Source organism: Bos grunniens, chromosome X (assembly GCF_055505025.1).
Source record: "Bos grunniens cultivar Pamir isolate PY7600 chromosome X, Bosgru_T2T1.0, whole genome shotgun sequence".
Lineage (NCBI taxonomy): Eukaryota > Metazoa > Chordata > Mammalia > Artiodactyla > Bovidae > Bos > Bos grunniens.
In genome coordinates, this window is record NC_141194.1 from 83,595,724 (window position 1) to 83,621,713 (window position 25,990).

Sequence of the window (25,990 nt, forward strand, 5' to 3'; positions counted from 1 at the left end):
TGGACTGTAGCACACCGGGCTTCCCCACTGGGCTTCCCTATTATCTCCTGGAGTTTGTTCAAGTGGTGCTGCTATCTATCTCATCCTCTATTGCTCCCCTTCTCCTGCCCTCAATCTTTCCCAGCATCAGAATTTTTTCCAGTGAGTAGGCTCTTTGCATTGTGGCCAAAGTACTGGAGCATCAGCATCAATCCTTCCAATGAACATTAAGGGCTGATTTACTTTAGGATTGAGTGTTTTGATCTTCTTGTAGTCCAAGAAAAGCCCAAGAAAAGCAAATCTGTCCCTGCTTCCACTTTTTCCCCATCTATTTGCCATGAAGAGATGGGACTGAATGTTACGGTCTTAATTTTTTGAATGTTGAGTTTTACGCCAGCTTTTTTTTTTTTTTTAGATATTTGAAATACAACTTTATTCTGATTCTAAACGAAAAAGAATGGGAATGACAGTAACAAACAAGATTCCACCTCTCAATATTGTCATGTGACTATAGCAGTCTTATATTTGAAATGCAAGGAGGAAACAGCTGTGTTCCAAAACACCTAAATATCCAGGTCCAAAAAAATGAAGGTTTTTTTTTAAACTGCCACATTCAGTCCAAAGCCCATCCATCTCCTTCAGCATCCAAAGATTAAGCATATGTTCTGTTTAGCTATGTAATACAGTAGCAAACATGCTGCACCACTGACATCACAGAACAGTTGCGAATAAAACTGGACTTCTGATGCTGGGCCCCAGCTTCACTTTCTCACAGGTCATCATCTTCATCCGGGAGAGCAGTTGTCTGAGCAACCTGTAAATTGTGCTTGTACTGTGCTGCCAAGGCTGGGTCCATGACCACTTTGGCAGGGCAAGAGCAGGCATGGTGACAAACTCCAGGTAATGGTCTCCGATCAGTTTTCTAGCAAGCCAGAGGAAGGGCTTTTCAAAGCTGTAGTTACTTTTGGCAGAAATGTCATAGTACTGAAGATTCTTCTTTCGGTGGAAGACAATTGACTTTGCCTTAACCTTTCTGTCCATAATACACACTTTGTTGCCACACAGCACAATCAGAATGTTCTCACACACTCGTACCAGATCTCTATACCAATTAGGCACATTCTTGTAAGCAACCCTTGATGTTACAGCAAACATTAGAATGGCACACCGAGCTTGTATGTAATAGCCATCTCTCAGTCCACCAAATTTCTCCTCACCAGTTGTATCCCATACATTGAACTTAATTGGTCCTCTGTTGGTATGGAACACAAGAGGATGGACCTCAACACCCAAGGTAGCTACATGCTTCTCTAATTCACCAGATGACGTTTCACAAATGTAGTTTTTCCAATAACACCTTCACCAACCAAAACATGTTTGAACTGAACTTGGAGTTCTCCTTGGCCAGTCATTGCAATGTTACTTCCAGAAATGTCTCTGCACTTGTCTGACTGCTAAGCCAGCTTTTTCACTCTCCTTTTTCATTTTCATTAAGAGGCTCTTTAGTTCCTCTTCACTTCCTGCCATGAGAGTGGTATCATCTGCATATCTGAGCTTGTCGATATTTCTCCCAGGAATCTTGATTTCTGCTTGTGATTCATCCAGTCCGGCTTTTCCCATGATGTACTCTGCATATAAGTTAAATAAGCAGGGTAGCAATATATAGCCTTGTTGTACTCCTTTCCCAATTTTGAACCAGTGGTTCCATGTCCAGTTCTAACTTATTTCTTGACCCACATACAATTTTCTCAGGAGACAGGTAAGGGATCTCCCATCTCTTTAAGAATTTTCCACAGTTTGTTGTGATTCACATAAAGGCTTTAGCATTGTCAATGAAGCAGAAGTAGATGTTTTCCTGGAATTCCCTTACTTTCTCCAAGATCCAACAAATGTTGGCAATTTGATCTCTGGTTCCTCTGCCTCTTCGAAATCCAAATTGTACATCTAGAAGTTCTTGGTTCACATAACTGTTGAAGACTAGCTTGAAGGATTTTGAGCATTACTTTGCTATCATGTGAAATGAGCACGATTGTACAGTAGTTTGAGCATTCTTTGGTATTGCCTTTCTTTGGGATTGGAATGAAGACTGACTTTTTCCAGTCCTGTGGCCACTGCTGAGTTTTCCAAATTTGCTGACATATTGAGTGCAGCACTTTAACAGCATCATCTTTTAGGATTTGAAATAGCTCAATTGGAATTCCATCATCTCCACTAGCTTTGTCCTTAGTAATGCTTCCTAAGACCCATTTGACCTCACTTTCCAGGATATATGGCTCTATGTGGTGACCACACCATTGTGGTTATCCAAGTCATTAAGACCTTTTTTGTATAGTTCTTCTGTATATTCTTGAAACTTCTTAATCTCTTCTGCTTCTGTTTGGTCCTTACCATTTCTGTCCTTTATTGTACCCATCCTTACATGAAATATTCCCTTGATATCTCCAGTTTTCTTGAAGAGATCTCTAGTCTTTCCCATTTTATTAATTTCCTCTATGTCTTTGCATTGTTCACTTAAGAAGGCCTTCTTACATCTCATTGCTATTCTTTGGAACTCTGCATTCAGTTGGGTATATCTTTGCTTTTCTCCCTTGCCTTTCATTTCTCTTCTTTCATCAATTATTTGTAAAGCCTCCTCAGAAGTCTTCATTATGACCCATTGGACATCGTGGGTGGCCCTGCATGGCATAGGTTCTTTGAGTTACTCAAGCCCCTTCACCATGCTAAGCCTGTGATACATGAAAGGTATATGTTATTTACATCTTAACAAAGCTGAAAAATAAAATAATGCTTAAAAAGGGACTATATTGAAGTTCACTGTTCTAATGTTTCAGTATCCTATAAAATGGGCTTTTATTACTAAATCAACTGAATGTCATCACAGCAATATATATGATACTTCCAGAAGAAATAAAGTAAATAGCAAAGTGAGAGCTCAAACTTAAATCAAAACAGGTTTATAGGGAGTTCCCTGGTGGTCCAGTGGTCAAAACCTGGCACTTTCACTGCCAAGGGTCCAGGTTCAATCCCTGGATGGGGGCCTAAGATCCTGCAAGCTGTGCAGCATGGCCAAAAAGAAACAAAACAAAAAACAGATTTATGCAATTCAATAAATTAAAGACAGCAGATTGATTACATACATATATTACCTCTTCATCTCAAGATAGCAAAAGAATGCAAAAGATATAAATTCATGATGTTGAAGAGAATGGAAAAGGAGCCATTAGTGGATGAAACTTGGATAAAAGCTGGAAAGCAGATGGAGGTGTAGGAACTGACAAAGTAGTATAGAAGAAGCTACAGTTTACAATACTTGCAGAGGGGGTGTTACAGTGAAAGACAAAGTCACCCTTCTCTGCATAAATGCTACATTTGAAAAAAAAGAATGAGTGAGATGTAAGGCATAAGGGTTGGAGAAGGGATAAATTATTATAGATTTTTTTAATAAGTCATTTTTATAGATTCCTCCATTACCCACCCCCCACCCAGTCTGGTAGACAGAATACCTTGTAGTCAGAAATATCCTCCATGAGCTCCAAAAATTGACGTTATTCTTTAAAGAGATTGAGAGGTCCAAGAGAAAAGGCCTCCACATTTTTTTGCATTTAGAAAATCCAACAACAAAATGACTAGCTCCCTATTCATGTATATGAAGTTCCCAAACACTTTTTTTTACTGTCTCATTCTTCCATGTGAACAAAAGAATCAATGATCACCAAATATTTAAGGAAAACTTTCAACATGAAAGAATGATGTACAGATAGAAAAAAAAAAAATCAAGGGCTCTTGAGAGACAAAAGAGAGAAGAGAGGCAAAACACTCTAATTAGTAAACTCAGAGAGATTCAAGGAAACATTTCATTTATATAACAGAAATAGGATATCTGAAAATAAATAATAAGAGGTCAAACAAAAAAATTAAATTAAAAAATATGATTATTGAGATGTAATTCAAGGGAAGTTGGAAGAGTTGAGGAAATATAAAAGAAAGCACAGAAAGACTAAAAGAAGGAAAATGAGATAGAAAATAACATGATATACAGAAGGAAAATTAGGGAGATTCAACATTTGACTAATAGTAATTCAAGAGAGAACAAAGTAGAGAGAATTATCAAAGAAATTTTCAGAGTATATTCTTATGAAATATCAGAGTAAAAAGTATAAAGATATCGTCAAAGCTTCCAGAGAGAAAATAGTAACCTACAAAGAAATGAGAATGATATTGACCTTGGTGTTCTTTATTTGAATTAAAGTCTAGTTGATTTACAATGTCATGTTATTTTCAGGTGTATAGCACAGTGATTCAGTTATGTATATATATTCTTTTTCAGATTCTTTTCCCATATGGTTGTTGTTTAGTCACTAAGTCGTGTCCAAATCTTGCCAGGCCCCTCTCTCCATGGGATTCTCCAGGCAAGAATACTGGTTGCCATTTCCTTCTCCAGGGGATCTTCCTAACACAGAAATCGAACCAGGGTCTCCTGCATTGCAGGCAGATTCTTTACTGACAGGGCTATGAGGGAAGTCTCTTTTCCCATATAGATTATTACAAAATACTGAGTTTAGTTCCCTGTGCTATACAGTAGGTCCTTATCGGTTATCTACTTTATATATAGTAGTGTGTATATGTTAACCTCCTAATATTATCTTGCCCCCACCCCTTTCCCCTTTGTTAACCATAAGTCTGTTTTCATCTATTTCTGTTTTGTATATACATTCATTTGTATCTTTCTTTTTTTTTTTTAGATTTCACATATAAGCAACATTATATGATACTTGTTTTTCTCTGTCTCGCTTACTTCACTTAGTATGATAATCTCTAGGTCCATCCATGTTCCCGAAAATGGCATTAATTCATTCTTTTTATGGCTGAGTAATATTCCATTGTAAATGTATACTACATCTTCTTTATTCACTAAAAAAAAAAATCAATGGACATTTAGATTGCTTCCATGACTTGGCTGTGGACAGTGCTAAAGTGAACATTGGGGTGCATGTATCTTTTAGAATTATAGGAGGTAACTACAAGAAGAAACAGCCAAACAAATAGAGGGGGCTGTCCTGGGTGGGGGTGGGTACATAAATATGAGATGTGGTGTGGTGGAACAGATATCCGTTGCTTTGCACTGTAAGCCCTCCTTTATTCTATTATGTTTTAACCTTGGGTATGTATTACTTTGGTAAATACTTTTGAATTATTTAAGAAATTGAGCTATTGGTTTTTTTTTTTTTTCCAGTTTCTTGTCTAATGAAGATGGTCATCATAGATAATGAGATTTAGAGCAGAAAAAATTTCATTATCAAGCATTTGTTGAACACTTATTATTTGCCTAGCACCCTTCCAAGTGCTAAGGTGTCTTAAACATTCCACAAGGAGCTTGAAACCTAGTTGGGCAGAGCAAACCAGTACTTGAATAATTAGAGGATGAAAATACATAGTAAATTTAGTGTACTAAATTATGCCCATTAAAAGAATCTGGTGGCAGGAAGATGAAATTAGTTTGGATTGAAATTAGGAAGGGCTTTGGGTAGATCTGGGGTTTATTTCTAGCCATAAATGATGGAAAAGATAGGAATAGGTCTAGAAGATAAGTGTGTTAGGGAAGGGAAAGGCACTATGAACAATGACCTAGCTTTTTATTTACTCATTTTTTCTACTTTGCTATGTATTATTAGGTAGAAATTTTTATCCTCTGTAATATCAGTAAAATGCTTTCTCTTTAAATCTCTCTAATATAACAACAGACTGGTTCCAAATTGGGAAAGGAATATGTCAAGGCTGTATATTGTCACCCTGCTTATTTAACTTATATGCAGAGTACATCATGAGAAATGCTGGGCTGGAAGAAGCACAAGTTGGAATCAAGATTGCTGGGAGAAATATCAGTAACCTCAGATATGCAGATGATGCCACCCTTATGGCAGAAAGTGAAGAAGAACTAAAGAGCCTCTTGATGAAAGTGAAAAAGGAGATTGAAAAGTTGACTTAAAACTCAACATTTAGAAAACGAAGATCAAGACATCTGGTCCCATCACTTCATGGCAAATAGATAGGGAAACAATGAGAACAGTGAGAGACTTTATTTTCTCGGGCTCCAAAATCCCTGCAGATGGTGACTGCAGCCATGAAGTTAAAAGACGCTTGCTCCTTGGAAGAAATGTTACGACCAACCTAGACAGCATATTCAAAAGCAGAGACATTACTTTGCCAACAAAGGTCTACCTAGTCAAATCTATGGTTTTTCTAGTAGTCATGTATGGATGTGAGAGTTGGACTATAAAGGAAGCTGAGGGCCAAAGAAATTGATGCTTTTGAACTGTGGTGTTGTAGAAGACTCTTGAGAGTCCCTTGGACTGCAAGGAGATCCAACCAGTCCATCCTAAAGGAAATCAGTCCTGAATATTCATCGGAAGGACTGATGCTGAGGCTGAAACTCCAATACTTTGGCCACTTGATGTTAAGAACTGTCTCATTGGAAAAGACCCTGATGCTGGGAAAGATTGAAGGTGGGAGGAGAAGGGGATGACAGAGGATGAGATGGGTGGATGGCATCACCGACTCAGTGGACATGAATTTGAGTAAACTCCAGGAGTTGGTGATGGACAGGGAAGCCTGGAGTGCTGCAGTCCATGGGGTCGCAAAGAGTCAGACACAACTGAGCGAATGAACTGAATATAACAACTTTCTCTGAGTGGATTATTTTTTTTCCTGCTGACAGTGCAGTAAATTTTCTGTCGCTTTGCAGAATGGGAACTGCCATTTACTAAATGAGCTTTTCTCTATTGGTGCCAAGTCTTAATAAAGACAGATGGGTTTCCCCCGTTGTGCTGCTGCTTCTCATCTCAAGCTGATGAATTTGAGATTGAGAGCCTGACCCTGTCATTGTCAAGTAATATAAAAGGCTTCATCCTTATTTATTGCCATACTTTAATTACTATGGGGAAAGTATCGATTAAGAAACAAAGGATTTAAAATCATTTCAACAAAACCAGGATGTCTGAGCAAATTGCAGCCATCTTTTTTTCTTTTCTCTTTTCTCTTTTTTGGTAGCAGAGAGTGAAGGTGGTGTGCTGATAAGTGTTGTCTAGGTTAAATTTAATTAATAGGAACTCACAGCATAATGTTCCATGAAGAATGTACATATTGAAAACCATGTTGTTATAGGGCTATCTATTGAAATATTTAGGTTCAATTCAATGGAAAATTTAGCCATGTTATTAGACTTTACTGGTCATCCTGGAAGTCCTTTAGAGACCTGGCTGGAATCAGTACATAAGACTTTAGAGTGGTTTCCTGGAACTAGCCCTGAAAATAAATTATATAATATAGCCTATGATTCCCTAAACCCTTTGAGAGAATATGTTTGTTGTCTTTCACGTGTTGTGATATAATGTGGAAACACTAGGAACACTCTCTGCCCTCAGTTCACCCAAAACTGTTCACCTCTTTTTTCTACTGTGCCAAATCTAAAATGCCATTCAGTCATTCATTCATTCCTTGGTGGTAGGATTTTGCATTTCTGGAGACCATCAGCTAAATTGCATCTGATTCCTCAGGTCAAATTTTATGGTTCCAATCAACTTCTAACACTTTAATGTGAAAGAGTTTTCTGATTGTGTGTATGTGTGTGTGTGTGTGTGTGTGTGTGCACGTGCGCATGTGTAATGATTTCTTTTTCAGGATAAAACTCCTTTTTTAACAAGATTTTACATGTTTATGACTAAAAAAGAAAATCTTAAGCAATACATAAATATATAAAGTGAAAGCCTCTCTCCACCCTTCCCCTAACCTTTACAGAAGTAACCACTGTTTTAACAGAACAGTTTCATTTCTATATCTCTAGACTTTTTCTTCTGCTGCTGCTGCTGCTCCTGCTGCTGCTGCTAAGTCACTTCAGTCGTGTCCGACTCTGCAACCCCACTGACGGCAGCCTACCAGACTCCCCCGTCCCTGGGATTCTCCAGGCAAGACTTTTTCTATGCTCATGCAAATATGTTTGTGTACATGTACACATATAAGGAATAAGGTTACAAATACATTATTCTGCAATTCGTTTTCATTCAACCACATACCATGGACAGCCTTCCATGTCATTATTTACCTATTCTTTTAATTGTCTTCCCTTTATTCCTTAGTATATTGTTGTTGGTGTTGTTCAGTCGCTAAGTTGTGTCTGGCTCTTTGTGACCCCATGGACTGAAGCACACCAGGCTTCTCTGTCCTTCACTATCTCCCAGAGTTTGCTCAAACTCAAGTCCATTGAGTTGGTGATCAGTAGTGATGGACTCCAACTATCTCATTCTCTGTCGCCACCTTCTTTTGCCCTCAATCTTCCCAGCATCAGGGTCTTTTCTAATGAGTTGGCTCTCTGCATCAGGTGTCCAAAGTAGAGTTTCAGCTTCAGCATCTGTCCTTCCAATGATACACAGCTTACATTTAACCAATAACCCATTGATGAATATGGTTTGTTCAAAGTTCTGCTATTATAATGCTACAGTAATTGTCCTTATATATACAGATATCCACACAGAAAAGTGAAATTGCTGGATTGAAGATTTTCAAGCTAAAACATTTTATTGATACAGCTAATTGCCTTCTAAAAAGGGGTCACCTATTTACTGTCAAGAAGGAAAAAAAAAAAATTCCTCTACATTTCAAGGTTCTTCTGGCTGGTCTAGGAATGAAATTGACATGAGACAGATCAACAGGAGAAAATTGAACAAAAGTTTAATAACATGTATAGATGGAAGAGACCCAGGAGAACTGAGTAACTTGCCAAAAAGGCTGAAACCCTCACCTTTATACCATTTTCAGCTAAAAACAAAAGAGGATGTTGGGGGTAGTGGTTTAAGACTTCAAGGGGGAGTAAGGCAATTGACATGGAAATTAAAAAGCAAATGTTTGGTAAACAAATGTTTGCTGGGCCTTACAGAAACAATGACCATTGTGTTCTCTTAGCAAAACTCTATTAGCCTTCGCCCTGCTTCATTCTGTACTCCAAGGCCAAATTTGCCTGTTACTCCAGGTATTTCTTGACTTCCTACTTTTGCATTCCAGTCCCCTATAATGAAAAGGACATCTTTTTTGGGTGTTAGTTCTAGAAGGTCTTGCAGGTCTTCATAGAACCATTCAACTTCAACTTCTTCAGCATTTCTGGTCAGGGCATAGATTTGGATTATAGTGATATTGAATGGCTTGCCTTGAAAACGAGCAGAGATCATTCTGTCGTTTTTGAGATTGCATCCAAGTACTGCATTTCAGACTCTTTTGTTGACTATGATGGCTACTCCATCACAGAAACAATGGTCACAAAGAGTTGACTGAACAACAACAACAACAAAAGCAGTGAGACCCAGATAGGAATTTTAACAGACTTTTCTAGGTTCCTCCTTGTCTAACCCATGTAGTTTTACTGTAGTTATCTATGGTATTAATAATATCTCACTTCTTGGAATTGGCTTTCTCTACATTCTTTACACAGTTAGGAGGAATGTCTAAGGTTCTTCCTGAGTCTTTTGGGCCCTGCTCGTTTTCAGCTTGAAATAATCTACAGCCTGAAGAGCATTTTAGGGTGGCAAGTTTTGTTCCTCTGCATTACACTCTCACCAACATTGCATTGACACAATCCTTTTCCACACAGTGGAAATCCTTTTCCAGTGATGGATGGTGATTTAGTCGCTAGGTCGTGTCTGACTCTTGTGACCCCATGGACTATAACCTGCCAGGCTCCTCTGTTAATGGGATTCTCCAGGCAAGAATACTGGAGTGGGTTGCCATTTCCTCTCCAGGGGATCTTCCCTACCCAGGAATGGAACCCCAGTCTCCTGCGTTGCAGACAGATTCTTTACTGACTGAGCTAGGAGGAAAGCCCCCCAGTGATGCACAGAAGCTAATAACTAATTTTGTTGTTGTTGTTTCTGATTATAAAAGGACTACATTTCATTTGTAGGTACAGTTGGAAAACAGAAGAGTATTAAGAAAAAGTTAAAATATTTTTTATTCATATTAATCAATAAAAATCATCATTACCCATTTGGTGTACCATAGTTAATTTTTATTCTTATTGCCTTCTGTATATAGATGACTTTTGGCATATAAAAGAAAGAAGTCCTGAGACACTGACAACTCCCCAAAGTATTGCATACCTCTATAACATATTTCACTCACAAAACACAATTTTTGCAGTGACTATATCTACTTACTAAAAAGTTTTCAAATCAGTTTTATTTATTTTTATATATGTCATATAGTGAATCTGTTCATATCAAAGATCTGCACTATCATGAAACTCAAACAGCTCTAAACTTTATTTATTAAACATTTTTATTTCCTAGCTAAGCATTATCTTACAAGTTTTTACTCCTTCTCTCTGCTTCCATCACTAGCAATTGCATTTGGATTTTTTTTTTAGGCCACTTAACTTAAAAATTGAGAATCATGCCTATTTGCTTTCATTCTATTATTCTTTTGTTTTTCTATTCATTTTTTTGAACATTCATCTTTTCTGGTATGACACTGTAATTCTAAGTTATTATGGTGGTGGTTTAGTCACTCAGTCGTGTCCAAGTCTTGTGACACCCATGGATTGTAGCCCGCCAGGTTCCTCTGTCCATGGAATTTCTCAGGCAAGAATACTGGAGTGGATTGCCATTTCCTTCTCCAGGTGATCTTCCTGACCCAGGAACTGAATGCAGGTTTCCTGCATTGTAGGCAGATTCTTTACCAACTGATCCACAAGGGAATCCCAAGTTATTCTAGATTACTCTATTTTTTTTCATGAATTTAGGATACATTTTTCAAAATTCATAGGCCTGAGGAATAATAACTATTAATAATTGCTCTAATGATCTTTCCAAATGTGTGGATTACCCCTGTGTTATCCAATACAAAACTGGATTTTTAAATGCCAAGTTATTTTCACATTTAGGATTAGATCTAATAGGCAAATCTGATCATGTCACTTTTCTACTTTCATTGCCTTTTTTAAAAAAGAAACTATAGCAAAAATGGTATTATACTGGACATTTTATTGTATACTTGATTTTGGATTTAATGATTCTTTGCAGGAATATTTTCTGTTCAATACATGAGATTTGCCTCATTCTTTTCAATAACTAAGTAATACTCTACAAAATGACATCCCTTAATTTACTCAACTATTACTCTACTGATGAATATTTGTTCTTTTTTTTAATTGTTTGCTTACTGTAAAAAATATGCCTTGGGTAAACCGGCTGCAACAGACCGTGCAGAAGCACGACTGAGAGGAGCTACCCCTCGATCAAGGTCAGGGGCGGCGACTGAGAGTGCCAGGCTGTGTCAGCACAGGAGCGGCTGAGAGGAGCTACCCCACATCCAAGGTCAGGGGTGGCGGCCGAGAGGAGCTACCCACAGCCAAGGTTATGGGAGGCAGCCGAGAGGAGCAACCCCACGTCCAAGGAGCGGCGGCTGCTCAGGCACAGGAGGGCCAAGAGGAGCTACTCCACATTCAAGGTCAGGAGGGGTGGCCATGAGGAGATAACCCTTGTCCAAGGTAAGGAGCAGCGGCTGCTCTTTCCTGGAGCAGCCATGAAGAGATAACCCACGTCCAAGTTAAGAGAAACCCAAGTAAGACGGTAGGTGTTGTGAGAGGGCATCAGAAGACAGACACACTGAAATCACAATCACAGAAAACTAGCCAATCTGATCACATGGACCACAGCCTTGTCTAATTCGATGAAACTAAGCCATGCTGTGTGGGGCCACCCAAGACGGATGGGTCATAGTGGAGAGGTCTGAAAGAATGTGGTCCACTGGAGAAGGGAATGGCAAATCACTTCAGTATTCTTGCCTTGAGAACCCCACGCATAGCATGAAAAGGCAAAATGATAAGATACTGAAAGGGGAACTCTCTGGGTTGGTAGGTGCCCAATATGCTACTGGAGATCAGTGGAGAAATAACTCCAAAAAGAATGAAGGGATGGAGCCAAAGCAAAAACAATACCCAGTTGTGGATGTGACTGTTGATAGAAGCAAGGTCCAATGCTGTAAAGAGCAATATTGCATAGAAACCTGGAATGTCAGGTCCACGAATCAAGGCAAATTGGAAGTAGTCAAACAGAAGATGGCAAGAGTGAACATTGACATTCTAGGAATCAGTGAACTAAAATGGACTGGAAAGGGTGAATTTAACTCAGATGACCATTATATCTACTACTGCGGGCAGGAATCCCTTAGAAGAAATGGAGTAGCCATCATGGTCAACAAGAGTCTGAAAAACAGTACTTGGATGCAATCTCAAAAACAACAGAATGATCTCTGTTCGTTTCCAAGGCAAACCATTCAGTATCACAGTAATCCAAGTCTATGCCCCAACCAGTAACACTGAAGAAACTGAATTTGAACGGCTCTATGAAGACCTACAAGACCTTCTAGAACTAACACCCAAAAAAGATGTCCTTTTCATTATAGGGGACTGGAATGCAAAAGTAGGAAGTCAAGAAACATCTGGAGTAACAGGCAAATTTGGTCTTGGAGTATGGAATGAAGCAGGGCAAAGGCTAATAGAGTTTTGCCAGGAGAATGCACTGGTCATGGCAAACACCCTCTTCCAACAACACAAGAGAAGACTCTACACATGGACATCACCAGATGGTTGACACTGAAATCAGACTGATTATATTCTTTGCAGCCAAAGATGGAGAAGCTCTGTAGAGTCAGCAAAAACAAGACTGGGAGCTGACTGTGGCTCAAATCATGAACTCCTTATTGCCAAATTCAGACTTAAATTGAAGAAAGTGGAGAAAACCACTAGACCGTTCAGGTATGACCTAAATCAAATCCCTTATGATTATACAGTGAAAGTGAGAAATAGATTTAAGGGACTAGATCTAATAGATAGAGTGCCTGATGAACTATGGACAGAGGTTCCTGCCATTGTACAGGAGACAGGAATCAAGACCATCCCCATGGAAAAGAAATGCAAAAAAGCAAAATGGCTGTCTGAGGAGGTCTTACAAATAGCTGTGAAAAGAAGAGAAGTGAAAAGCAAAGGAGAAAAGGAAAGATATAAGCATCTGAATGCAGAGTTCCAAAGAATAGCAAGAAGAGATAAGAAAGCCTTCCCCAGTGATCAATGCAAAGAAAGAGAGGAAAACAACAGAATGGGAAAAACTAGAGATCTCTTCAAGAAAATTAGAGATACCAAGGGAACATTTCATGCAAAGATGGCTCGATAAAGGACAGAAATGGTATGGACCTAACAGAAGCAGAATATATTAAGAAGAGGTGGCAAGAATACACAGAAGAACTGTACAAAAAAGATCTTCACGACCAAGATAATGGCAATGGTGTGATCACTCACCTAGAGCCCAACATCCTGGAATGTGAAGTCAAGTGAGCCTTAGAAAGCATCACTATGAACAAAGCTAGTGGAGGTGATGGAATTCCAGTGGAGCTATTACAAATCCTGAAAGATGATGCTGTGAAAGTGCTGCACTCAATATGCCAGCAAATTTGGAAAACTCAGCAGTGGCCACAGGACTGGCTAAAAGGTCAGTTTTCATTCCAATCCCAAAGAAAGGCAATGCCAAAGAATGCTCAAACTACCACACAATTGCACTCATCTCACATGCTAGTAAAGTAATGCTCAAAATTCTCCAAGCCAGGCTTCAGCGATACATGAACCGTGAACTTCCAGATGTTCAAGCTAGTTTTAGAAAAGGCAGAGGAACCAGAGATCAAATTGCCAACATCTGCTGGATCATCAAAAAAGCAAGAGAGTTCCAGAAAAACATCTATTTCTGCCTTATTGACAATGCCAAAGCCTTTGACTGTGTGTATCACAATAAACTGTGGAAAATTATGAAAGACATGGGAATACCAGACCACGTGACCTGCTTCATTAGAAACCTATATGCCGGTCAGGAAGCAACAGTTAGAACTGGACATGGAACAACAGACTGGTTCCAAATAGGAAAAGGAGTACGTCAAGGCTGTATATTGTCACCCTGTTTATTTAACTTATATGCAGAGTACATCATGAGAAACACTGGGCTGGAAGAAACACAAGCTGGAATCAAGATTGCCGGGAGAAATATCAATAACCTCAGATATGCAGATGACACCACCCTTATGGCAGAAAGTGAAGAGGAACTAAAGAGCCTCTTGATGAAAGTGAAAGAGGAGAGTAAAAAAGTTGGCTTAAAGCTCAACATTCAGAAAACGAAGATCATGGCATCCGGTCCCACCACTTCATGGGAAATAGATGGGGAAACAGTGGAAACAGTGTCAGATGTTTTTGGGGGGGGCTCCAAAATCACTGCAGATGGGTGACTGCAGCCATGAAATTAAGACACTTACTCCTTGGAAGAAAAGTTATGACCAACGTACATAGCATATTGAAAAGCAGAGATATGACTTTGCCAACAAAGGTCTGTCTAGTCAAGGTTATGGTTTTTCCAGTCGTCATGTATGGATGTGAAGGTTGGACTGTGAAGAAGGCTGAGCACCGAAGAATTGATGCTTTTGAACTGTGGTGTTGGAGAAGACTCTTGAGTGTCCCTTGGACTGCAAGGAGATCCAACCAGTCCATCCTAAAGGAGATCAGTCCTGGGTGTTCATCGGAAGGATTGATGCTGAAGCTGAAACTCCAGTACTTTGGCCACCTCATGCGAAGAGTTGACTCATTGGAAAAGACCCTAATGCTGGGAGGGATTGGGGGAAGGAGGAGAAGGGAACGCCAGAGGATGAGATGGCTGGATGGCATCACTGACTCGATGAATGTAAGTTTGAGTGAGCTCCGGGTGTTGTTGATGAACAGGGAGGCCTGGCGTGCTGTCATTCATGGGGTCGCAGAGTCCAACTTGACTGAGCGACTGAACTGAACTCAACTGAAACGACTTGTTTCAGTTCACCTGGAAGTTTTCTGGGTTTAGCACTGAAGTCCCATGTCCCAGGAAATTTGCCTCAGCAATGGGCAAACTAGGACAGTTGTTTACCTCACTCTTTTATCTTCCTACATCTAGTCTTACCTACTAGCACTTTTGTTTGTGCCACATACTTTCCCAGAACTGGGATTTTGAAGTCATATGGTTGCTTTTATAAATTACACTTTGTAGAAAGTCCTATTGGAATGGGACTTGGGTAATTTTTCAAGTGGGAATGTGGAGAGCAAGTCATAGAGTATGGTTCTGGTCCACTTTAGAAACCATAATAAAAATCTTTTAGCATTAGGCCATTTGAGTGAGGAAGAGAGAAGCACAGAAAGGACATGAAGATTGCTGAGTGGATAAAGGAAAATACAGAAAGACCCAAAACCAAATATCATACTTATGTTTTTGCCTAGAATGAGTACTGCTATGTAGAGCCATTAGCTTAAGGATATAGCAGCAAATTAAGAATCTGGAAACCTGTCTTTTTTAATAGCTTTTCTTTTTTTTTTTTTTTCCCTCACTGGAATATGTGGGAGCTACTAAATCTCCTCCTAAGTCACAAGCAGTTGGCTGCCAAAGAAATGGAAGACAGTCCCTCTGTCTGGTCATTCCATTTTTTAAAATTATTATTATTATTTTAATTTAAATTTATTTATTTTAATTGGAGGCTAATTACTTTACAATATTGTATTGGTTAGCTTTTCATCTCAATATTTTTATTCCAAATTGGAAGACCTAAACATTAACCTTTTTCTCATATCCTAGAGGCATTAAATGGTTGAATTTTCATGTTTATAAAAGTACTTTTAGCTACTTAAGCTATTAAAAATTTATAAAAATATGAAATACGTGTCCTGATAATCTACAAATGACTTCTTGCCTTGTTCACAGATTCTGGGTTATATTAGCATCTCTTAATTAATATTGAGCAAACAAGGTTTCAGTAGGCCTGTTTAATAGGTACATGTACAGCTTCTTCTGCCATCAGAAGTAGTGCACTTTGGAGATAAGAGTCTCAATATTATTTGCCTTATGCTTTTTGATCAGGCAGCAATTAAGGAAGCAAGAACATGTGCCTTCCAGGACCTGGCACTCATCTGTCACTTCCAAAATAGTTTCAAAGCAATTTGTTAGGTAGTGCTGGCTGAATGATTGGTTTTCCTGTGATAATTGCCAATGTATTTCCTGTAAGGCCTGAAGATGGAGAGGCAGAGTGTTAGGAAAGAACATTCTAGGGTTATTCTTTATAATCTTCTTAGATCAACCCTTTAGGAATTCTCAGTTTTAGAACACCAAAAAAGAACAGCAACTAATCCACCAAGCTGTTGTGGAATAACCAAAGCCTGAGAAACTGCCTTTGAGCTGCCTATTTAACAGAGGCAAAACTGTGAAAGGCCTTGCAAACTGTAAATCCCAAGCTGTAGAAGATGTCCTGGTTAAAGCAAAGATTCTGAAACCCTGGCTTTAGGATCTGTTTCTGCTTAGGGGCTATGTGACCTCAGACACAGGACACCTGTTTCTCATCTGTTAGATGGGGTTAGTAATACCTGTTTTACCTGGAGAGGCAGTATAAGGTAGCCTGTTAAGCATGCCAGACACAAATCTAAATAATAAAAGAAATGAATGAGTGTAACAAAACAGAAACAGACTGACAGGTATAGAGAACAAACAAGTGGTTACCAGTGGGGACAGCGATGGGAGGAGGGGCAAGATATAGAAGGTTAAGAGGTACAAGCTACTAGGTATAAAATAAGATACAAGGATATAATGTACAGCTCAGGGAATACAGCCAATATTTTATATCTTTAAATGGATTATAATCTATAAAAATATTGAATCACTATGTTGTACATTTGAAGCTAATATTGTAAAGCAGCTATACTTGAATGAAAAAAAAAAAAAAGAATGCAAGCCACAGAACCAAAGTGCTTGGTTGGAATCTTGGCTTATTTGTCATTTTTATGCTACATGACCTTGGGCAAGTAATTTAACTCTCTGAATCACAGACTCTTATTCTGTCAAATGGAGTTAACAATGACACTCCCAAGGGTTGTTGGAGGATTATTATGAGATAATTCACGTTAAGTGCTTAGAACTACATCTCATAGATTTTACCATCGACATTTACCAAATGTCAGCTGTTGTCATATATGATGCTTAAAATCACAGATAATAGATCAACTCAAGATCTAGCCAGACTGCATCCAAATCCTGGCTCTGCAAGTAACCTTGTAAAATTACTCAGCTTCTTGTGCGCTCGGTGCTCATTCACTCAGTCATGTCTGACTCTTTGTGACCCCATGGACTGTATGTAGCCCATCAGGCTCCTCTGTCCATGGGATTTTTCCAAGCAAGAATCCTGGAGTGGGTTGCTATCCCTTCTCCAGGGGATCTTCACAACCCAGGGATCATTCCCACTTCTTCTGCATTGGCAGGTGGATTCTTTACCACAGAACCACCTGGGAAACCCACTTAATTTCTTAGACCCTCAGTATTTTCATCTGAAAAATGGGAAGAATAAGGTAACAGCCTCAGAGGGTTATTGCAAGTATTACATAAAACATTCCATGTAAATGGCTTAGAACAGTGCCTGGTACATAGTATTCAATAGTTAAGTATTAGTATTTTTCTCCAAGAGTCTTGATGTATATACCAAGCTTATTATATTAAGAGTGTACCTTTTTCTGGCTTTACCCATCCCTACCCTTTGGTGTTAGCCATCCGCTAAGGCCTAGTATCTTCATCAATTTTTCTTTTCTTTATCAAAACCGGCTTTTGGGATCTTTTGCAATACTGCATAAACATCGAGCTGTCCTTGAGGCTTTGCAATTTAGATGAACTATAAGTGAAACTAAAGGGAATTTCAGATTTCAGACTGAGGATGAGCAAATACTGTGGGACTTTTTGGGAGGAAGTCAACCTGATATGTCCTATTTAGAATTCCATAGTTACTATGAAAAAAATGTGAGCTGTTAGTACATGCAAAAATCCAAAAATATTGTGCACATACCAAATGCCCGATGAAGGGACTGTCTGTTACCCTGCAGCTTTTTTTTTTTTGACAACTCATAGGTTAAAGCTACTATTAATGTTTCCTGTGTGTTCAGCCCTACATCATCTCAGTTATACATTACCCAATCCTATGTGGGTAGGCATTAACTCCATTTTACATTTTTAAAAAGTGGTATATATTTCACGAAATTTAATTGATTTATCTCGAGTTCAGGAATTAGGCTCAAATTTAGCAAATTTCTTTTTTTTTAATTAATTTTATTTTATTTTTAAACTTTACATAATTGTATTAGTTTTGCCAAATATCAAACTGAATCTGCCACAGGTATACATGTGTGCCCCATCCTGAACCCTCCTCCCAAATTTCAAATCCTCTGTTCTTTCTACTCTGCCTTCATGCTAGCTCACTTCAGTTGTGTCTGACTCTTTGTGATCCCATGGACCTTAGCCCACCAGGCTCCTCTGTCCATGGGGATTCTCCAGGCAAGAATACTCGAGTGAGTTGCCATGCCCTCCTCCAAGGGATCTTCCCGACCCAGGGATTGAACCCACGTCTCTTATGTCTCCAGCATTGGCAGGCGAGTTCTTTACTGCTAGTGCCACCTGCGAAGTCCTTTCTACCCTACCACATTGAAGTTCTCAGAACACAGTGTCATTGAGTATGAATCACTCTGGAGATTCAGAAGTCTGTCTGGGAGCCTGACTGAAGAAGCAGAGAGACTACTGAGCATTTTTCTTATTATTGCACCTCCTTGGCCAATCTCTTGCCCCATCCAGCCAAAAGGACTGCAGGGGCAAATACTCTGATATTCATTTTGAAATGATGTTCCTAGAGTCCCATCTGGGTCCAGAAAGTAGACTAAACTGTGATCCAAAGTGCTGATTTTAGAGGTTTGCTATTTGCACAGGTGTATCTGCAATAATGAAAGAACGAAACCCAGTTGATAACTGAGTAGATCATTCCTCCCTTGTATTCTACGAGACCAGAATAATAGCCAGATCAGCATAGTGCTCCTCCCAACTGTGTACTGGAAATATGTAGCTACTTATCTAAATATGTCTGACTCTCTGAGACCCACCAACTGTAGCCCACCAGGCTCTTTGGTCCATGGGATTTCCCAGGCAAGAATACTGAAGTATATTGCCATTTCCTTCTCCAGGGGATTTTTCCAAACCAGGGATAGAACCCGCATCTCCTGCACTGGCACAAGTTTCTTTACAACTGAGCCACTGATGAGTACAAATTGATTGTAAAACTGACTGTAAAGATGGGGAAAGTCATGCTTCATACATTAAAAAGAATTCCTTTTATGGAGACAGTAAGAACAGATGTCAAGGAGTAGATAATAAATATACACATAGACTTTATTGGTTGTTAGTTCATGTTTTCCAAAGAGTAACTGGAGACTTAACGATAATACTTTCTGCAGGTTGGATTTTAGGGGTGTATCTTTTTTTAATATAAATTTATTTATTTTAATTGGAGGTTAATTACTTTATAATATTGTATTGGTTTTGCCATACATCAACATGAATCCACCACAGGTATACACATGTTCCCCATCCTGAACCCCACTCCCTCCTCCCTCCCCATACCATCCCTCTGGGTCATCTCAGTGCACCAGCCCCAAGCATCTGGTATCATGCATTGAACTTGGACTGGCGATTTGTCTCATATATGATATTAGACATGTTTCAATGCCATTCTCCCAAATCATCCCACCCTCTCCCTCTCCCACAGAGTCCAAAAGACTGTTCTATACATCTGTGTCTCTTTTGCTGTCTCGCTTTATTTTTCTGGGCTCCAAAGTCACTGCAGATGGTGAGTGCAGCCATGAAATTAAAAGACGCTTACTCCTTGGAAGGAAAGTTATGACCAACCTAGATAGCATATTCAAAAGCAGAGACATTACTTTGCCAACAAAGGTTTGTCTAGTCAAGGCTATGGTTTTCCTGTGGTCATGTATGGATGTGAGAGTTGGATTGTGAAGAAGGCTGAGCACCGAAGAATTGATGCTTTTGAACTGTGGTGTTGGAGGAGACTCTTGAGAGTCCCTTGGACTGCAAGGAGATCCAACCAGTCCATTCTGAAGGAGATCAGCCCTGGGATTTCTTTGGAAGGAATGATGCTAAAGCTGAAACTCCAGTACTTTGGCCACCTCATGCGGAGAGTTGACTCATTGGAAAAGACTCTGATGCTGGGAGGGATTGGGGGCAGGAGGAGACGGGGACGACAGAGGATGAGATGGCTGGATGGCATCACTGACTCGATGGAGGTGAGTCTGAGTGAACTCCGGGAGTTGGTGATGGACAGGGAGGCCTGGTGTGCTGCAATTCATGGGGTTGCAAAGAGTCGGACATGACTGAACGACTGATCTGATCTGATACAGGGCTATTGTTACCATCTTTCTAAATTCAATATATATGCATTACTATACTGTATTGGTGTTTTTCTTTCTGTCTTACTTCACTCTGTATAATAGGCTCCAGTTTCATCCACCTCATTAGAACTGATTCAAATGTACTCTTTTTAATGGCTACGTAATACTGCATTGTGTATATGTACCACACCTTTCTTATCCATTCATCTGCTGATGGATATCTAGGTTGCTTCCATGTCCTGGCTATTATAAACAGTGCTGCGATTAACATTGGGGTACACATGTCTCTTTCAATTCTGGTGTCCTCAGTGTGTATGCCCAGCAGTGGGATTGCTGGGTCATAAGGCAGTTCTGTTTCCAGTTTTTAGGGGTGTATCTTAAGGAGGGCTTGCTGTTCTTGAAATATAAACATTTATTGGAATAGAGTTTAAGAAGGTCTTTTGTTAAAGATAATTCTGGACTTTCCTGGTAGCACAGCTGGTAAAGAATCTGCCTACAACGCAGGAGACCTTGGTTCGATTCTTGGGTTAGGAAGATCCCCTAGAGGAGGGCATGGCAAACCACTCCAGTATTCTTGCCTGGAGAATCCCCATGAACAGAGGAGCCTGGAGTGCTACAGTCCATGGGGTCACAAAGAGTGAGACAAGACTGAGCAACTAAACACAGCAAATGTAATACTGGCTTATAGTGAATTATGTCTTGGGAGGACTTCGTGACTTCATTACAATGCATACTTTATCAGTGGTGAATAAAAAAAGAATGACTATTTACCTTTCCCCCCAATAATATCATGGGATAAGGACCACTTTGAACCAAAGTCCATAGGGAGGGAGGGATTCCATGTCATGAACAAAGGTGAACTAACATCTGCTTCTAGACCAATCTAGTCAAAGAGAACAAACGTGTCAGTATGTTAATACAAAGCAGAATAAAGTGCATACTAGGCAGACTTATCAGTGCTAAGTAAAGTGACTTGAAAGTATGGAGGAAAGTTGAGCTAGTTCTGCCTGAGGACACTAGGGAAGCCTTCACAGAAGAGTTAGCCACCGACCAGGCCTTGAAAAAATGAGTTGAGATTTGATAAAGAAAATGCAAGGTAGAATATTCGAGCCTGAAGGAATCCCATGATCAAAGATACAAATGTATGAAAGGAAATGCCATTTTATTTTTTTTCCCTTTGACAATAGTGACTTATATAGCTGTGTAGTCCAAGCACATAGTGTGTGCAGCCACCTATGATGGCTGGTAAGTCTGAGTACAGAAGTGGGGGCTGAGTACTGAACTTCAGTGAAACTTCCCACTGTATTCCTGGACTTTGTTTTGGAGGCTGATGGGAGAGGTGATGGAGTAGTTGACAGCCCTTCTGTTATGGACTGAATGTTTGTGTCCCCCTAAAATTCATATGTTGTAATCATAACACTCCAGTGTGATGGTTTTTTGGAAGTGGGGCCTCTGGGAGATAATTAGATCATGTGCATGGAGCCCTTATGGGATTAGTGAGTGACCTTATTAGAAGAAACACAAGAGAGTATCCTTCTAGTCTCTGATGTCCACTATGTGAGGATACAATGAAAAGTCATATTTTGTTATAGCATGCAGCTGACTAAGACACCTTCTGTTCCCAGGACTGGCCCTTACACATGAAAAATTTAAGGATTAGGGAGCAGGCAAGTATCCTATGGAGCACTGTATGGTTTTGCCATAGAATAAACCATTGATTAGGCTTCCCAGGTGGTGCTAGTGATAAAGAACCTGCCTGCCAATGCAGAAGGCATGAGAGTCACAGGTTTGATACCTATGTCAGGAAGATTCCCTGGAGGAGAGTATGGTAACCCACTCCAGTATTCTTGCCTGGAGAATCCCATGGACAGAGGAGCCTGGCGGGCTAGAGTCCATAAGGTTGCACAGACTTGGACATGACTGAAGCAACTTAGGATGCAGGCAAACTCTTGATTAGGTAGGAAATCACTAGTAAGTTGAATATTTAATTAGCCCTAAAATTAAATTCCAGTCCATTTTAGTTTGCTAATTCCTAGAATGCCGACATTCATTCTTACCATCTCCTGTTTGACAACTTCCAATTTGCCTTGATTCATGGACCTAACATTCCAGGTTCCTATGCAATGTTGCTCTTTACAGCATAGGACCTTGCTTCTATCACCAGTCACATCCACAACTGGGTATTGTTTTTGCTTTGGGTCCGTCCCTTCATTCTTTCTGGAGTTCTTTCTCCACTGATCTCCAGTAGCATATTGGGCACCTACTGACCTGGGGAGTTCCTCTTTCAGTATCCTATAATTTTGCCTTTTCATACTTATCATGGGGTTCTCAAGGCAAGAATACTCAAGTGGTTTGCCATTTCCTTCTCCAGTGGACCACATTCTTTCAGTGGTCAAACAAGAGATGGCAAGAGTGAACGTCGACATTCTAGGAACAGCGAACTAAAATGAACTGGAATGGGAGAATTTAACTCAGATGACCATTATATCTACTACTGTGGGGAGGAATCCCTTAGAAGAAATGGAGGAGCCATCATGGTCAACAAAAGAGTCCGAAATGTACTACTTGGATGCGATCTCAAAAACAACAGAATGATCTCTGTTCGTTTCCAAGGCAAACCATTCAATATCACAGTAATCCAAGTCTATGCCCCAAACAGTAACGCTGAAGTAGCTTAAGTTGAACGATTCTATGAAGACCTCCAAGACATTTTAGAACTAACACCCAAAAAAGATGTCCTTTTCATTACAGGGGACTGGAATGCAAAAGTAGCAAGTCAAGAAACACCTGGAGTAACAGGCAAATTTGGCCTTGGAGTATGAAATGAAGCAGGGCAAAGGCTAATAGAGTTTTGCCAAGAGAACACACTGGTCATAGCAAAGACCCTCTTCCAACAACACAAGAGAGGACTCTCAACATAGGACATCACCAGATGGTCAACACCGAAATCAGGTTGACTATATTCTTTGCAGCCAAAGATGGAGAAACTCTATACAGTCAGCAAAAACAAGACCAGGAGGGGACTGTGGCTTACATCATGAGCTCCTTATTGCCAAATTCAGACTTAAATTGAAGAAAGTAGGGAAAACCACTAGACCATTCAGGTATGACCTAAATCAAATCCCTTATGATTATACAGTGAAAGTGAGAAATAGATTTAAGGGACTAGATCTGATAGATAGAGTGCCTGATGAACTATGGACAGAGGTTCATGACGTTGTACAGGAGACAGGGATTAAGACCATCCCCAGGGAAAAGAAATGCAAAAAAGCAAAATGGCTGTCTGGGGAGGCCTTACAAATAGCTGTGAAAAGAAGAGAAGTGAAAAGCAAAGGAGACAAGGTAAGATATAAGCATCTGAATGCAGAGTTCCAAAGAATAGCAAGAAGAGATAAGAAAGCCTTCCCCAGTGATCAATGCAAAGAAAGAGAGGAAAACAACAGAATGGGAAAAACTAGAGATCTCTTCAAGAAAATTAGAGATACCAAGGGAACATTTCATGCAAAGATGGCTCGATAAAGGACAGAAATGGTATGGACCTAACAGAAGCAGAATATATTAAGAAGAGGTGGCAAGAATACACAGAAGAACTGTACAAAAAAGAGCTTCACAACCAAGATAATCACGATGGTGTGATCACTCACCTAGAGCCCAACATCCTGGAATGTGAAGTCAAGTGGGCCTTAGAAAGCATCACTAGGAACAAAGTTAGTGGAGGTGATGGAATTCCAATTGAGCTATTTGAAATCCTGAAAGATGATGCTGTGAAAGTGCTGCACTCAATATGCCAGCAAATTTGGAAAACTCAGCAGCGGTCACAGGACTGGAAAAAGTCAGTTTTAATTTGAATCCCAAAGAAAGGCAATGCCAAAGAATGCTCAAACTACCACACAATTGCACTCATCTCACACGCTAGTTAAGTAATTCTCAATATTCTCCAAGGCAAGCTTCAGCAATACGTGTACCATGAACTTCCAGATCTTCAAGCTGGTTATAGAAGAGGCAGAGGAACCAGAGATCAAATTGCCAACATCCCCTGGATCATTGAAAAAGCAAGAGAGTTCAAGAAAAACATCTATTTCTGCTTTATTGACTATTCCAAAGCCTTTGACTGTGGATCACAATAAACTGTGGAAAATTCTGAAAGACATGGAAATACCAGAACCCCTGACCTGCCTCTTAAGAAACCTATATGCAGGTCGGGAAGCAACAGTTAGAGCTGGACATGGAACAACAGACTGGTTCCAAATAGGAAAAGGAGTACGTCAAGGCTGTATATTGTCACCCTGCTTATTTAACTTATATGCAGAATACATCATGAGAAATGCCAGACTGGAAGAAGCACAAGCTGGAATCAAGATTGCCGGGAGAAATAACAATAACCTCAGATATGCAGATGACACCGCCCTTATGTTAGAAAGTGAAGAGGAACTAAAAAGCCTCTTGATGAAAGTGAAAGTGGAGAGTGAAAAAATTGTCTTAAAGCCCAATATTCAGAAAACTAAGATCATGGCATCTTGTCCCATCACTTCATGGGAAATAGATGGGGAAACAGTGGAAACAGTGTCAGACTTTATTTTTGGGGGCTCCAAAATCACTGCAGATGGTGACTGCAGCCATGAAATTAAAAGACACTTACTCCTTGCAAGAAAAGTTATGTTCAACTTAGATAGCATATTGAAAAGCAGAGACATTACTTTGCCAACAAAGGTCCGTCTAGTCAAGGCTATGGTTTTTCCAGTAGTCATGTATGGATGTGAGAGTTGGACTGTCCAGAAAGCTGAGCGCTGAAGAATTGATGCTTTTGAACTGTGGTGTTGGAGAAGACTCTTGAGAGTCCCTTGTAAGGAGATCCAACCAGTCCATTCTAAAGGAGATCAGCTCCGGGTGTTCTTTGGAAGGAATGATGCTAAAGCTGAAACTCCAGTACTTTGGCCACCTCATGCGAAGAGTTGACTCATTGCAAAAGACTCTGATGCTGGGTGGAATTGGGGGCAGGAGGAAAAGGGGACAACAGAGAATGAGATGGCTGGATGGCATCACCAACTCGATGGACACGTGTTTGAGTGAACTCCGGGAGTTGGTGATTTACAGGGAGGCCTGGCGTGCTGCAATTCATGGGGTCGCAAAGAGTCGAACACGACTGAGCGACTGAACTGAACTGGACTGAAAATTAAATTTGATCTCATTATTTAAAATTCGTTAACAGTCTTATGGACTCTGTGGGAGAGGGAGAGGGTGGGAAGATTTGGGAGAATGACATTGAAACATGTAAAATATCATGTAAGAAACGAGTTGCCAGTCCGGGTTCGATGCACGGTACTGGATGCTTGCGGGCTAGTGCACTGGGACGACCCAGAGGGATGGTATGGGGAGGGAGGAGGGAGGAGGGTTCAGGATGGGGAACACATGTATACCTGTGGCGGATTCATTTTGATATTTGGCAAAACTAATACAATTATGTAAAATTTAAAAATAAAATTTAAAAAAAGTCAAATAAAATAAAATAAAATAAAATTCGTTACTTGACTTTTTCTGTAACTTCTTTAAAAAAAATGTGTTTGTCTTTTGTTTATACTGCATCCTCCTTTACCTTTCAAGAGAAGGTAAAAGGATCAAATGGTGGTCCAGAGGAGATACAAGGATTCTGGAAAACCACAAAATGTACATGGTAGGTTGCTGCTGCATCAAAGGGAATAAATGTAGCAT

At 39.8% G+C, this 25,990-nt stretch overlaps 1 protein-coding gene and 1 pseudogene across 12 annotated transcripts in view; one reads left to right on the top strand and one right to left on the bottom strand.

Moving 5' to 3' along the window:
- The window catches only part of DCX (doublecortin), a 398,585-nt gene that overhangs the window by 165,393 nt on the left and 207,202 nt on the right, over positions 1 to 25,990 (top strand). For 2 of the 12 annotated variants that reach the window (XR_015159047.1, XR_015159049.1), the window contains one exon: positions 7,820 to 8,316. The exons of 9 other annotated variants lie outside the window; for them this stretch is intronic. The gene's annotated coding sequence lies outside the window, so the exon portion shown is untranslated. Of the gene's footprint in view, positions 1 to 7,819; positions 10,007 to 25,990 lie in introns of those variants that run through there. One more of the 12 variants, XR_015159048.1, reaches the window with a different exon arrangement.
- On the bottom strand, positions 738 to 1,482 carry LOC147340779 (GTP-binding nuclear protein Ran-like; annotated as a pseudogene).